Source organism: Enhydra lutris, unplaced genomic scaffold (genome assembly GCF_002288905.1).
Source record: "Enhydra lutris kenyoni isolate GAN:26980312 unplaced genomic scaffold, ASM228890v2 scaffoldscaffold28, whole genome shotgun sequence".
NCBI classification, from domain to species: Eukaryota; Metazoa; Chordata; class Mammalia; order Carnivora; family Mustelidae; genus Enhydra; species Enhydra lutris.
In genome coordinates, this window is record NW_019154112.1 from 11,866,237 (window position 1) to 11,882,690 (window position 16,454).

Below are 16,454 nucleotides of genomic sequence, written 5' to 3' on the forward strand. Positions count from 1 at the left end.
TCTCAAAAGGTATTTAGAAGCCATGGAGCAAACAAATTAAAACATAGGTAATTATAATGTAAACAAATGCTATGAGAGGTATTACTGAATATAGTGAAGCTAAGAGTGGTATCTTCTGAAGCTTAGGGAAGGCCTAAGACTTGAGACAAGCAAGTGTTAACAATTACAGGCAATAAATTCTCCAACCAGAAAGAGACTGGTTATAATGGCCTTAGACAGTAAGGAGGTAACTGTGGGGAAGTCTTGAAAAGGCCATGTGAGTGGGAAGGAAGGCTGCATAGAGGTAAGACAGACCAATAATCAAGGAGCAGAAAAGGGAAGGCCTGTTTCAGCAGTAGCCACATGTGGTACTTTGTAACCAAATGTCCTCTCAAAATTACTTTCAACCCTGGGAAAAAGAAGGGAATCCCAAATTGGCATTAACTTTCAACTCCCTGGGTAGAATGAGAAATAGAAATTAAGTTGTTACAGAAATAAGTTCTATTTCTTATACTCCGGAGTTTTCAGAATGGTGTTTTTCGGAGGCACCTGAGTGGCTCAGTCGGTTGAGTGTCCCACTCTTGATTTCAGCTCAGGTCATGATCTTATGGTTGTGGGATCAAGCCCTGCTTCGGACTCCGCACTTGGTGGGGACTCTTCTTGAGGATTTTCTCTCTCCTTCTCCTCTCCCTCTGCCCCTCACCCCACTCGCATCCTGTCTCTCTCAAATAAATAAATCTTAAAAAAAAATTTTTAAACGTTTTTGCCTGTCAAAGCTAAGTACACTTAGTAAACATTTTGGTTTGAATGCCACTTAATTCTGTAAATTAGTTATTCCAGTAGTGGAATAGAGAAAACAACCTCATATTTACTTCAAACAAGAAAAGCCTCCTTAGACTGTACCTCCCCTTTTGGTGTTTGATTATTCCAAGGGTTGGTAAACTTTTTCTCTAAAGGAGCAGATACTATATATTTTAAGCTTTGCAGGGTCACATAAGGACTCTATCATATATTCTCCTTCCTTTTTTCTTTTTATAACCTGTACAAAAACTTAAAAACTTTTTTCTCTTGGATTTGGATTCGTAGTTGTAGTGTGCCAATCTTGAATTAATTATTTTGCTTAAGGTAGTTTTGCTAAGCAAAGTGAAGTTGGCTAATGACATACAAAATATAAAATTATGGAAGGAGAATTGTTAATATATACAAAAAACTTTTTCAAATGCTTTTAGCATGTTTCATGTTTGTTTTTTTTTTTTAAGATTTTATTTATTTGACAGACAGAGATCACAAGTGGACAGAGAGGCAAGCAGAGAGAGAGAGGAGGAAACAGGCTCCCTCCGGAGCAGAGAGCCCGATGTGGGACTCGATCCCAGGACCCTGAGATCACGACCTGAGCCGAAAGCAGAGCCTTAACCCACTGAGCCACCCAGGTGCCCCAGTTTTTTTTGTTTTTTTTTTTTTTTTTTTTAATGGATACACTTAACTTTTATTCTAAGGTGATGTGAACTTGTAAAAGAAGTTAAACAATCTGAAGTTGTGACTGACCAAGAGAGGAGAAGGCAGTGATCTCCAAATCTATTTGACAGGAATCTGTTTGACCCATATCTTCTTACATGGAACCCTGTGGGAGAAATGATGGACAACATGATCTATAAGGTACCTTCCACTTCTAATGTTTGTATACTATTCCTCTCTTGGTCATAGAGAGTTATATATGTGACTCCAGGGTTGAAAATTGTACTAGTAATTTTTGTGTGTATCACAGTTCCCTCATTTGTAAAATTGAGATGTTAATACTATCCCCTTCATGGGGTTATTAGAGACACTAAATTAGTATGAAATGTTTAGTATAGTGCTTTTTTAGGTGGCTAACCTTCAGTATTTCTTAGCTATTGTTATTTCTAAGATGGTTTCCTTTATTTCGTAATGCTCTTTAATTATCAAGTCTCCACACACTTTATGTTTGAGAAATGATCCTCTACCTCGGCCTATAGGCTAAGTACCTAATAGATTCAAAAACAAGCATTTGATTATATTATGAAAGCTCAGAGTGTAAGAAACCCTAGAGAGTAAATATTTTTGAGGCATTAAAGAACTTTTATAATATAATTCATCACTATTAAGGTCTCTCTTTTTTAGAGATCTTATTTTCTTCCAATTGTATTTCAAACCTCCGAATAATGAAATTCGAGAATGCAACGTCCCAGTTATTTCCAGCCTAGCAGTGGTGTGTTGAGGAAGCCCAAGCCATTATGCTCCCTTGCTGGGTTGCTTTGAAAAGATTACATTATAGTCTTTGTCATGTAGGGTTTTTTGGTGGTTTTTTTTGTTTGTTTGTTTTTTTCTCTTAAATGCAGAAAGGGAAGAATTTCTCTTCAGTTCATCATGGGAACATTGTGAATTTAAAAAATAACACTTGTAAAGCTTTTTTTTTTTTTCTTTTACAGTGAATAAAATACTATACATGTACTATCATTACCGAGTGCAAAAACAGAGAAATGAAATGTTTGCTGTCACTTCAGAGGCTGGACTTTGCAATTTATTACGTAAGATTTTTCCTCATACTCACACCTCCAACAAGCTTGCTTCCATCAGCAGTGTGGTTAAAGTAGAAAAGATAGACATGGATCAAAATCCAACCTGAGTTACTTAGTAGCTGCGTGAACTTGAGTAAGTTATTTTACTTCTATAGGCCTATTCCTTCATTTGTAAAATGGGTTCCCATTACCCACCCTTCTGAGTTTTCAAAAGAATTCAAAGCACCCAGCACATAGTAGGCACTCAATGTCACCAAAGACTCTTGTGCATACCTGCAGCCTTAGGAAGGCACAGGTTTTAAACCTAAAATGAATAAGAATACTTTTGGGTGGGGCATATATTCTCCAATTGGCCATACTTCCAACCCAATAGCACCACATGGGCAAATACATGCTCTAAGAAGGCTTTTGAGTTTGGCCTTGAGACCTGGGTTCTTGGTCTAGGTTCAAAGGATGAGCTTCCCAAAGGAGCAGTAATGTGAAAAACACAGATTTCTTTCCTCATTCATTTACTAACACTTCCCGTGGACTGACTATGAACAGAAGTGGAGAGCCACAAAGATATATAGTGTTGTCCCTGTCAAAGGAGCTCTTCCATTCATTTTCCATTCCATTCCACAGTTTTCTGAAATTTGGAATTAAAATTATGTAGTATATTATGACTAGGGCAAATTGGTGTGGCAATATTTGAAAGAATGTAAATACCAAAACATAGTGAATTAATTTTCTATTTCACCTTTATGTCTTCTTAGTCTTAATCCTTTCCTAAAGCTTTAAAAATTGAACCTCTGGGGTGCCTGGGTGGCTCAGTCAGTTAAGTGACTACCTTCTGCTCAGGTCATGATCCCAGAGTCCCAGGGTCTAGTCCTGCATTAGGCTCCCCACTCAGCAGGGAGTCTGCTTCTCCCACTGACCTGCCCTCCCCTTGTGCTCTCTCACTCTCTTGCTCTCTTTCTCTCTCTCTCAAATAAATAAATAAAATCTTTTAAAAAATAAAGACTGAACTCTAATTTTTCACCTATGTTACATCAAGTGTCAATTTTTGGTATAAAAATACAGCTTCACACTATCAAAGATGAACGACCCCTAGGAGCCTTTCTCAACATGGTAGCTGTCTGTTATGTCAGCCTCTCCCTATTTAGTTGTTGAAGTAATCTCCAAGGATTTTGTGTTTCTCCCTTTCAAAACTATCTTTCTCTTCTCTTTAATTTGACAGAAAAAGAAGAAATTTCAACTGTGGAGGCTCTACATTTCCCAGCATGACACTATTTTTCTACTCAGGAATATAGAGTAAAATTTCTCACTTTTTCTGTCACAGTAAACTTTCTCCTGAATTTCTTTATAGCTTTTGCAAATTTTTTGCCTTGATCCAGGTTGTCCTTATGTAAAAGCATCATACATTCCCCTGTATATATTAAAACTTTGGAAAATGCACCTAAACAACTCAACACATTTTAAAGCTAGATATGAATTTGTTCCCTTGCTATAAATTTTTAAATGAAGTAATCAAAAACCAAACAAAAATCAGTTTTCTCTCACTACATAAAAATCACACCAACATCAAAGTTACATACTCTGGTCTGACTGTCCTTTTGAAATAGAGATATAAATAGCATGTATTTGTTAGATAAAGCACTTTTAGAATCATTAAAGAAAAGTAAAATAATTGGAATCTACAAATTTCCAGATGACCCCACAAAAGAGAAAGTGGGGTCAAGGGGAAGGCCCTGGCTATAGCCTTAGGAACCACCCCCCCCGCCCCGTGAGGGCTTTCCAGTTCTGTGTCATCATTTACATAACTATCCCTGAAGCTTGACTGATATTTAATGAGAACTGAATAACCCTGCCTTGTCATTCTCCTCAGACATGGTTTCCTCTGAGCCCTCCATCTCAGTCTCCATCTTTCTGATTTCCCACCCAGTCTCAGCTTGTTACCCCACCTTCGGTTGTCTGCTGCCCAGCAATTTTGCTTGATCCCCCCCCTGCACCTTGGCTTTGCTGGAACAGCCCCTAGAGAAGCCCACCAACCTGAACATACGGACTTGGAATTCTGGCAGATCCTGGGCTTGCATTTGGCCCAGTTGCTTGTTAATGCTGGGATCCGGGGCAGCTTGCTTCAACAACATTAGTGACAGCATATGTAAAGTGCCTAGTGTGATACCTGACTTGTAGTAGGCATTCAACAAAAGGTAGCTGCCATTATTTTACACACACTGGTATTCCTGCAAACAGAGCTAGACCTTCCCAACAGTCTCTCTGTCTTCGTACCTGGAATAATGACTTGCTAATTGATTCCATCCATCCACGTTCCCCCACCCTCCCTGGATAAAAGTCATCCCTGTTGGGAATGTTTAGGCATGTAGGCACAGCAGATGTTTTCTGTGAAAAGGAACTTGTGCAATTATTTCAAGAATTACATAATTTTTGAAAGTGTAGAGACCTTAGTCTTTTGTTCAACCTTCAATTAACAGATATTGAGAAGGTAATCTAGCTGTAGCTATGTTGACATTTCAAGATGTATCTTTCTTTACATTTACAGCAGCATTCCTATGACATTATTTGCCAGAGAACAGCAATTATTTTAAAGAGTCATGGTGACTTCCAAATGCAAAGCTCTTTCAGTCAGAAACATGTTGTGAACTTTTACTGTGTGCCAGACTCCTGGCAATGCTGAGATTACAAAGACAAATGTAACCTGCAAGACAGAATCCTTCCACACCTTTGAGGAAGTCACATTTCACAAATGGGTTTACACAGAAGCTCTCAGAAAACCAGATTGTATGACTCTAGTTGACAGTGTGTGAGGCAGTCTGCATCACCGTGACTTCTGTCCACCTTTGGCTGGACATTGCTGGTTATAGACATTGTTTCCAAAGTCCTCCAGCATCTTCTCCACAAATAATTGGTGGACTTTGCTAAAAAGTTTTTTATTTGATTGTAAGCCACTTGATCTGTAATGGTATTTTCCATCAATCACCAGGCATTCTAGAACACACCTTATACAGTGCATGTGTGTACCTCTGTTTCAACTCTTAACTGTACCCAGCAAGCTAGTAATTGACATACTCCTCATCATTTTTTTCTGGCCAGAATACCAACTGTGGCTGTTTATTGTACCTTACTGGTAATTGAGCATGAAAGAAGTCAGGGTTTTTACGAATAAATTGAAGGTGTGGATCCTTTTAAATACAAAAATCTTTAGGTAAACACCCTGTCAAAAGTAAAGGATTAGGAAATATTAATGTTGAGGTTTGATTTATGATGTTGAGATTTTAAAAATAAATATTTACAGACATGTAAATAGATTCTTTCATACCAGAGAGAAGCAGGGGGCTCCATTCCTATACTTGGAGAGATTAGAAACAGTGCTGTGACCTCTGTGTTGTCTCCCTCTCATGTTCCTTGAGCCCAAAGGCTTGATTTGGGTTCACTGTAGTTTGTACTTTCTAATAAACCATACTAAAAACATTAATCAAATTGACTTTTCAAAAAAATACTTTTCACCTACATGTTCAATCTTATACTTTCGTTCTTATTAAGACTTGGGATATCCATTTATTTTTGAAAGGGAAACATTCCTGTTTAAAAGTAAAAATGGTCAGTGAGGAAAGCTTAGTTTTCAGAAATTCACTATGAATATAACTTTTGGGAGGTTTATTTTAAGCTGTGCAAGGAGATGAATCTGGTGTATGCATTAACATTAGGTTTATGATTTTGACTTAAAAAGTTATAGAATCTTGCCAACTTGGATAATAATCTTTCATGTCAAATTCCTTGTACTGTATCCTTACTTTGGACAAAATGTAAGAATTGGTTAGTATGGTGAAATTCATTATTTCTATGATTTTCTCACTTTAAATATATTTAAATTTTTACTTTTTATATATTTTTTTGATGAAGTTTCAATTATTTTTTTTGAAGTTTCAATTGTTAAAAACTAAGTTATATTTACAAGGCAGAAGAGCTAGGCTTTGTGGTAACTTATTTGGTGAACATTCTGGTTTCTCCGGTTTCATTTTTCTCAAAGTGTGACTCCCATACCAGGAGCATCAGCATCACAAGAAAAGTGATGGGAGAAGGAGACTCAAATGGAGATGATTTATCCAGATGGTACCCTGAAAAGACCCCCACACTTTCCAGCTTTCCAGAGCAGTCTTTCCCTTGTCCCTTCTGTCCTCTTCAGCACCATGTTTTTCTCTGTATTTTAGACTTTTTTTTTATGTTACAGACTAGTAAACCTGCTCTCAGCTGTGACTGTCTTCCTTTTTAGTCTGTCTATTGAAATTTCTAACTACTAATTATACATATAATTATATGTTATACTTATATAATTTTAATTAAATTTTAGTTAAATTATATATTAAAGTTTAAGTGATCACATGCTAAATAAAATCATTTAATTAAGTAACATATACATTTTTCCTAGCAAGTCTATTTTTGTGCTCTAATGTCATTTATAAGATTTATCTTTAATTCTTTTGTTTCTTCACTTCTTCCTCAAAAAGAATACTTTGGTTTTTTTTTTATTAAAGCATAATTAACTTACAAGTTATATATTAGTTTCATATATACAATGTACTGACTTTACAATTCTATACATTACTCAGTACTCACAATAAGTGTGGTCACCATACAATGTTATTAAAATATTATTGGCTATATTCCCAATACTGTACTTTCATCTCTATGACTTACTTATTTCATAACTGGAAGTCTGTACCTCCTAATCACCTTTATTAATTTCACCCATTCCCTCCTCCGCCTCCCCCCTGCAATCACCGGTTTGTTATCTGTATTTGAAGAATGCTGTGTTCTCTGTGATCAGTTTGGCTTTCCTTTTCTGGGGTTACAAAGTCCCCTAAAGTATACTCTGATTTTGCTTTGCTTGCTCATGGTATGTTGCTTCAACATTCAGATTGCTTGGCACCCTCCATCACTGTCCCCAGTGAGTGTCTGTTCCGGTGGATCGTGGTGAATCAATTGACCAGTGATTGCCAGTTCTAGGAGAGAGGGAGCCTCTGTCAACAGGGGCAGGAGAGGGGGCAGTTAAGTCCACCAGGTGATTCCTGCCCTGAGCTTCCCCTCAACCAAGACTGTTAAGATGTGACAAGCCCTCATAAGACCAAAGATAGCAACTAAGCAAATCCATTTCCATGCTGGGTCCTGTGCCGCCTCAGGGAACCACAGAAACACCAACATTCTTGAGTCCTGAAGGAAAGACAGATGCATGCATTTCATTCAACACTATCTAGTATAGAATGGCAGGATCATACAGTAATGCCTATTTAGCTTTTAAAGAAGCAATCTATTTTCTAATGTGACTGTACCATTGTCATTCCCACCAGTAGCTCATGACAGTTCACTTGCTTCTTCATTCTCACCAACACTTCATGTTGGCCCATCCTTTTAGTTTTAGCTATTTTTAATCCTTCCATGGCAAGTTAATTCATTTGTCCAGTAACTTGTATGCAAATGTTTGTAGCAACCTTATTAGTAATAACTGAAAACCAGACTTCAAGGTGCCACTCAGGAGCTTTCCAAGATGATGGAAGGTGTTGATTGGGGTATTGATTACAAGGATGTGTATATTGTGTCAAAAATCATTAAATTAGGGACGCCTGGGTGGCCCATTCAGTTAAGCGTCTGCCTTCAGCTCAAGTAGTCATGATCTCAGGATCCTGGGCTCAATCCCCACGTCTTACTCCCTGCTCAGCAGGTAGTCTGCTTCTCCCTTCCCTCTGCCCCTGCTCCCACTTGTGCATGCTCTCTCTCATGCTCACTCTCTCTCAAATAAATAAATAAAATATTTTTTAAAGATTAAGCATTTAAGATCTGTGTATTTCACAGATGCAAGTTTTACTTGAAAAATAATTTTAAAATGTAAAATAAACAAAAAAAAAAGGTTTTTAAAAAGAAAATAGATATATGCCAGATGATTTGTTGACATTCGTACAACCAGTAAGGAAATAAGGAAATAAAGAAATAAATGTATAATATCTCCTATAAAACAAAGGTTAAAATGAAAGATTCTGTAGAGGGCACCTGGGTGGCTCAGTTGATTAAGCATTTGCCTTTAGCTCAGGTCATGATCTCAGGGTGGTATTGAACGCTGCATCAAGCTTTCTGCTCAGCAGGGAGTCTGCTTCCCCCCCCCACTGCCCCCATCCCTTTCCCTCTCTCTCCTCCTCTGTGCTCTCACTCTTAAATAAATTTAAAAATCTTAAAAAAAAGAAAAAAGAGGATTCTGTAGATTACCTATAATTGCTTAAATATAGTATAAACATGGTTATTTAAACACGGAATAATATAAGACGTTTCTAACATGGTAGGTCAATACATGGTTTATGGTTTGCAGAGGTAGGGAACAGTATAAAAGAAAGAGATGAAGGGTAGATAGAGTTCAGCTGAGCAAGAGGGGTACCCAGAGAGACTTCACTAAGTTGTGATCAGTGTACATGCATGATCACGTGTATACATTTACATAAAGTTATATGTGGACCAGGGGTGCTACAGGACACAACCCCAGGAGGAATATTTCACATGAGAGGTTATGGAGTGCAGTTGTACTTCATAAAGTGTATATATGAAAAAAAAAAAAAAACAAAAACGAAACAACATTTTAAAAAGAGCTATAAAAAATGAAATAAAATAAGGGGCTATTACTTCCATCATAAACCAATCCAATCAATTCTTAGTAGGGAAAGACTTCTCTTCGTGGCAGGTATTTACTTCCTTTCTAGCAGTGTGGTATTTAAAATTTTATTTATGCCTTCTGAACTGGATCTAAAGCTCCTGAAATATATCTTAAACTTTTCTTACACTTAGGCCTAAATCTGATTCCTGCAAGGAAATACAATGCAATGTCTCCATTTCCTTCATAATGTAATGATGTGGTTAATCTGTGCCAAAGCTTGAGTTCAAGCTAAATTATATAGAACTAATAGTCACAATTGTTTGGAAAAGTAATAAAATGAATGACTCAGCCCTTTTTCATAAAAAAGAAAAAATTTTATTACATATGGTTTATACTTTTGTGTACATTGAAAATATAAAAGTATTTGCTAAGGAAACTATTAGAATTAGTAAAGTCATCTAATAAATACAGTTCTTCTAGTAGTTTGATTGTATCTCCCTTTCGTTTCTTCTCTGGTGGACTCAAACAAGAAGGCAGACAAACTGGTAGAGGGTAGCATATACATCTGAGGAGGCATGATCCCCAGTGGAGAAGGTAGGCATAGAAATTATTTTCCTTGATGACTGAAACAGCTGATGTACCAACGGTGGCTCAGAGGCCCTGTCTTTCCTCCAGGACTCAAGAATGTTGGTGTTTCTGTGGTTCCCTGAGGCAGCACAGGACCCAGCATGGGAATGGATCTGCTTGCTTGCTGTCTTTGGTCTTATGAGGACTTGCCACATCTTAACAGGCTTGGTTGAGGGGAAGCTCAGGGGAGGACCACCTGGTGGACTTAATTGCCCTCTTTCCTGTCCCTGTTGACAGAGGCTCCCTCTCTCCTAGAACTGGTCAGTTGATTCACCACTGACTCACCAAAACAGACACTCACTGGGGACAGTGATGGAGGGTGCCAAGCAATCTGAATGTTGAAGTAGCATAACATGAGCAAGCAGAGCAAAATCAGAGTACACTTCAGGCGACTGTGTAACCCCAGAAAAGGAAAGCCAAATGGATCATAGAGAACACAGCATTCCTTTTGAGGAAGTGAAGACACAAAAGAACTAAAAATAAATCTTAAAGAGATGACGTTAGAACGCAAAAACAGACTTTCTAGGAAAAATATGTGTATATAATTTAAATGATTTAACATATTTAGCATATGATCATTTAAACTTTAATATGTAACCACTTAACTAAAATTTAATTCAAATTACATAATTATTATAGAAGTTAAATTTTCAATAGACAATTTCTTGTTACTGACTTTGGAGTCTTCCCTAAACAAGTTCAATTTAGATATCATCCAGTGATTTGAAAGTTGTTTGTTTGTTTGTTTTCACAAATTTTGGGGCTACTTCCAATGAATGGTTGTTTCTTTTGAGGATTTTTTTCCCCTCTCAATTTTCAGCTACTCTGGTAGCCCCAAATTCTATCCTTGACATCTCAGGCAAATAAAGTATTTTCTGCTTGAATTCTAGTGGCTCTGTTCTTTTTGGGTTAAAGTGGGCTCTCAGGAAAAAAAGCTGCCTAAACGTAGGTCTCAACCATGCATTTCCATTCTTTCAAGGCTTGAATCCCTTCCAATTTTTGCCTGTTTCTGGTCACTCTCCATTGCTTTTAAATACTTTTTTAATATTACATTTTTTTCAGAATTTATGATTATTATATGCAAGAAGGTGTCAGAGGTGGTTCTCCATGATGCTCTTACACATTGTATGATAGATCACCAAGAAAATGGTGATTTTGTCCTTATTGAAAATCTGTTGTCTATTGACTGTGTTTATGATCTTTTTTGCCATATAAAGCATTCAAGGATTATGTAGTCAACTCTATCTGTACCAGTTATGAAATTTTTCTTTTTAGCTCCAAAGTTATTCCAAATGTTGGAGCTGAGACTCTGCAAACCACTTTTCTCCTTGGAGCTGGCTTCCTGTTGGGTGTGAGGCAGCGTCTGAGACCAGGCTTATAAGAGCCCTGGTGTCCAGGTTTTGATAACTCCAATCTCTTCCGTCTTTCTCCCAGTCCTGGAGTGAGTGAGTGAGTGAGTGCACACGCACGCACTTCTCTGTGCAATTACTGTCTCTGAGTTACTCAGTGTCTTCTTGCTCACTGAGCCCTCCAACACCTGTGTTGGTACGTTAAATTCCCTTCATTGAAATAATCAGTGCATTTCTTGTTTTCCTTATTGGATCCTGACTAATACACAATTTTGTAAAAACTTGTAGGCTTTTATTTTTTAATATATTTCCTAAACATTAGTTTGTGCATATCTTAGATTTTCTTATAATTCTTAATTTTCTATACAGTGAAATACTTAATATATCTGAAATTTGGTTTTGGATTGTTGTATAAGAGAAAGATAACATTTTAATTTTTTTTCCCAATGAATACTCAGTTGGAATTGCAGTTTATTAACTAATTCATCCTCCCACTGAGTTATAATATAAAGTGATCATGTTAATCGTCATATACACTAAAATACTTCTGGAAGCTGATTAGTGTTTAAAATATAACTGTTCATTCCATATTGCATTATTATAGTAGCTTCATATTTTGATATTTAAAATTTCTATTTCTGAATGCTTAGGGATGGAAATTTTAGAAAGTTACTGATAACATACAGTTTTTCAACTAAATTCTTATTCTAGAATATTTTTCTAGAATCTCTTTAAATATATAGCTTAAATTTGAATGAAAATGACATATTAACATTGTTAAGACTTAACCGTGTTTTAAAACTTATTTCATCTGATATTACTTTGGATTTATGAATTTTCTTTTGATTGGCAATCTTTTGGTATATCTTTGCTATCCATTTACTTAACACTTTCTCTGTCCCTTGTAATCTCAGTATAGCTGGATTTTTAGTTGATTTCTTAGTTCTGTCTAACAATGATTATTCATATATATAACAATGATTATTCATGGATTTTTTTTCTTACGTATTTTATTGAGATTTTTATTTATCCTGATTTTTTTTTTTAGTTTCATTTCTTCCTTTCTTCTTTCCTTCTCTCCTTTCTTTTCTTCTTTTGAATTGATCAAGCTGTATTGCACTGGGAATTATCTCTATTCCTATTATTTCAGTTCATACTCAGGGAATTTAAAGTCTAGATATAGTCAGTATCTTTATAGTCAGTATCAGTATCTTTAGTACCAGAGTATTGGTAAACTTTTTCTGTAAAGAGGCAGATAGTAAGTATTTTAGGCTTTTCAGGTCATAGAGTCATTCAGCATCTACAACTCTGCCATAGTAGTATGAAAGCAGCTGTGGACACTAAATAAACAAATAAATATGGTGGTGTGCCAGTGAAACTTTATAAAACTAGATGCTGAGCTGCCACCAGTTGCCTAGAGGGTGGAGCCTCCTCCAATGCCAACAGTCCGGAAGGTAGAATATCAAGACACAGACTATTGTGAGTTGAATTGTGCCCCCACAAAAGTATATGGGGAAGTTCTTACTCCCGGTATCTGTGAATGTGTCTTTATTAGGAAATAGAGTCTTTTTACAGATACCATCAAGCTAAGGTAAAGCCATACTGGATTGGGATGGACCACAAATCTAATGACTGGTGTTCCTGTTAGAGGGCCATGAAGAGATACAAGAGAAGATGGCCAGGTGAAGGCAGAGCAGGAATTAGAGTGATGCAGCTACACCCAAGGAACACCAAGAATTGCTGGCAACCACCAGGATCTAAGAAGTGGCCAGGAAGAATTCTTCCCTAGAAACTTCAGAGGGATCAGGGCCTTGCCAACTCCACCATTTTGGATTTCTAGCCTCCCAAACTGTGAGAGAAGAAATTTCTATTGTCTTAAAATAAAATAGGAGAAAAACGAGGTTTAGTCCAAGCACTGTAGTTTGGCAACGTCTGTCAGGAGGATCAAATAGTTTAGAATGTTTCAAAACTAGCCATTCCACTCGTTTACAGTCTACATTCAAACATTGCCATGATGGGGCACCTTAGTGGGGCAGTTGGTTGAGCGTGTCTCTTGGTTTTGGCTTAGGTCATGATTGTAGGGTTATGAGATTGAGCCTGGCTCCGGGCTCTGTGCTCTGCCTAGAGTCTACTTGAGATTCTCTTTCCCTCTCCCTCTTCTTCTCCACCCCCAACTCTCTCTCTCTCAAATAAATAAATAAATCTTTATAAAAAAATGTTGCCATGATGGGCCGCCTGGGTGGCTCAGTGGGTTAAAGCCTCTGCCTTCAGCTCACGTCATGATCCCAGCGTCCTGGGATCGAGCCCTGCACCGGGCTCTCTGCTCAGCATGAAGCCTGCTTCTTCCTCTCCCTCTGCCTGCCTCTCTGCCTATTTGTGATCTCTGTCTGTCAAATAAATAAATAAAATCTTTAAAAAAATATTACCATGCAATCTAGCAATTTCTTTTTCAAAAATTCTACAAATTGGATAATATTTTATTGCTTTTTAAAAATTTTTACTTACTGTTGTTTTACATTAATATGTATTTAGTTTTTTCCATGTATTTACCATTTTCTTCACTATTATTTCCTATTTCCAAGATCTTACTTTTGGAATTGTTTTCTCTATCTTGAAATGTATTTTTAGATTTTCTTTTAGTGAATATCTTTTGGCGAAAACTCATTTTATCTGAAAATGTTTTTTATTTTACTCTCATTCCTGGAGAGTAGTTTTTCTATGCATAATTATCTAATAGTTAAAACTTACTCCACTGCCTCCTGGCTTCTGTTGTTTGCTGCTGAGACTGCAGCTCTCCGTTGGTGCCCTTTCTCTCTAGCTGCCTAAAATGTCTTTGGCAGTTTCATCATAATGTGTCTTGTTCTGGATTTCAATTGTTTAGCAGATATATTGACTATCTACTCTATGTTGAGCACACTTTTAGGAATTTGGAATACATCAGTGAAGAATGAAGACAAAAACCTCCAAGGAAGTTTATAGTCTGTGGGGGTAGGAAGAGACATAAAAAAATAAACTTCATGAACAATATGTTAGCTATGTTCTATGGGGAAATGTGGATCATGGTAAATAAAGGTAATCAGGATTTCTGAGAGAATGGATCTAACTGCAGCAGAAAACAAGGTGGTCAGAGTATGCTTCATTAAGAAGATGATAGTTGATGAGGGAAGACATGAATGAGAACATTGGCTAAATGGACACGTGGGGGAAGGCATTCCAGGTGGAAGAAACAACCGCACTTAGGTCAAAATGTTCTTATTGTGTTGAAGTAATGACATTGTGATCAGTGTAGCTAGAATGAGCTAAAATGGAGCAAGTATGAGATAGAGCAATAGGAAGAAACAATAGAGAAGTACAGAGGGCACATGATGCAGGGTCTGTAGGGAGTGGATATTTATTCAACATTTTGAGCAAAGGAGTGACAAGAAGTCACCTGTTTTAAAGGGATCACTGACCAGCTGCTAAGTTGAGAATCGGTTTTAGGAAGCAAAGGTAGAAGCAGAAAGAATTACAGAAATTTATTACAGTAACTCAGGTAAGAGATGATGGTGATTTAGATTGAAGTTGCAGCAGTGATGGTGATAAGATGTGTTCAGATTCTGCGTACATTTGGAAGGTAGGACCAACAGGATTTCTGCTAGATTAGATGTGGAGTGTGAGAAACGTTGGAGAGTTAAGGATGGGAGTAATCAATCAGAGAATACAGTATCATCATTCTCCCTTGGAATTCACTGGCCTTCTTCCAAATGAGGATTATAATTGTAAAAAAAAAAAAATTCTGGGAGATTCTTAGGCTTTACCTTCTTTCTAGAATTCCAGTAAAATGTATTTTAGACTCTCCTCTGTGGTTTTAAATCTCTGCTCATAGTATTAATCTCTTTGTTTCTCTGGGCTTCATTCTGAATAACTTCTCCAGAATCACTATACACCTTAATCCAGATCTCTAATCTGATGTTTAATGTATATGTTTTAATCTCATTTTAAAAATTTGGTTCCACTATCGAACTCTCTCCCAAGGTAGTGAGATGGCTTGATTCTAGAGCTATCCTCATTTGTTTCCTGGCTCTCAGGGATCACTGCCCTTTATTGCCTGGTACTCAATATCTTAAAAACTGTTAATACTTTATCTGTTTTTACTTTTTAGTTGTCTTAGTTGGAAGGTAAATCTGGCCCCTGTTATTACAACTTGGTTAGAACTAGGTATGACTTGGATTATAACCTTTAACCTGCTTGTAATAGTAACCACATTCAAGACAGAAGGTACTTGATATATTCTAATATTCTAATAAAAGATATATTCTAATAAATGTGCTTGATATATTCTAATAACTAAGAAAAGATGTGTTCTAATAACTAAATGAACAGGGAAAGCAAGAATTGTTTTTGGATGAGGGTGGAACGAAATGCAGAGCCCTGATCATGCAAAGACTTTGTTCACTTTGTTCTCTTTGTATTTTTAATATTTAAACTGCATGTGTAAGTTTTTGACTACTGTAACATCTTTATGAATTGTGCCTTTTACTTTTATATACTGTTCTTTAATTCTACTTGGTCCTTTCAAGTTTAGTTGTACCTAGTCTGAAATTAATATTATAACATCTTTATTTTTGTTGCATTTGACTGGAATCTCTTTACTTCTCTCTTTATTTGTAATATATCTTTATCATTTTATTTTTATTGTGTTTGAGAGACAGAGAGTGAGAGAGTCAGAGAGCATGAGGGGGAGGAGGGGCAGAGAGAGAGGGAGAAGCAGGCCTCCTGCTGAGTAGGGAGCCAGATGCATGGCTGGATCCCAGGACCCCAGGATCCTGACCTGAGCTGAAGGCAGACGCTTAACCAACTGAGCCATCTAGGCATCCCAGGGTTGAAACATTTTTATTTGATGATTTGTCTTATTTTGTTTTGTTTGAATGATTTGCTTTACATTGCTTTTTTCTCTTCTTTATTTTTGTAGTTTGCATCAATTTGCTGTTTTTTTCCTTTGTTAATTTGGAGCTCAAGTACACTTTTCCATTTCTCATGAATCATTACTTTGCTTTTCTTGGCACTCGTAATCTGTCATCTATTTCTCTGCTATTATTTAAAATATATTGCCAATTATTTTGTCTATTCAGATGTTCTGTTTTCCTACCTAGTTGTTTTTTTTCCCCTGCTCCCAACTTTTATTAAGTGAGACCCATGTAATATCTTGACTTCTTCTCTGTGTCACTCCCAGATACATGAAATATCTGGAAAAAATTTGCTTTCCTTATATCCTTTTCACTATATTAAATCTTAGGTTTTGGTGTATTAATTGTGTATTTTAGTTCAAGATCACGATTAGAATTTCCA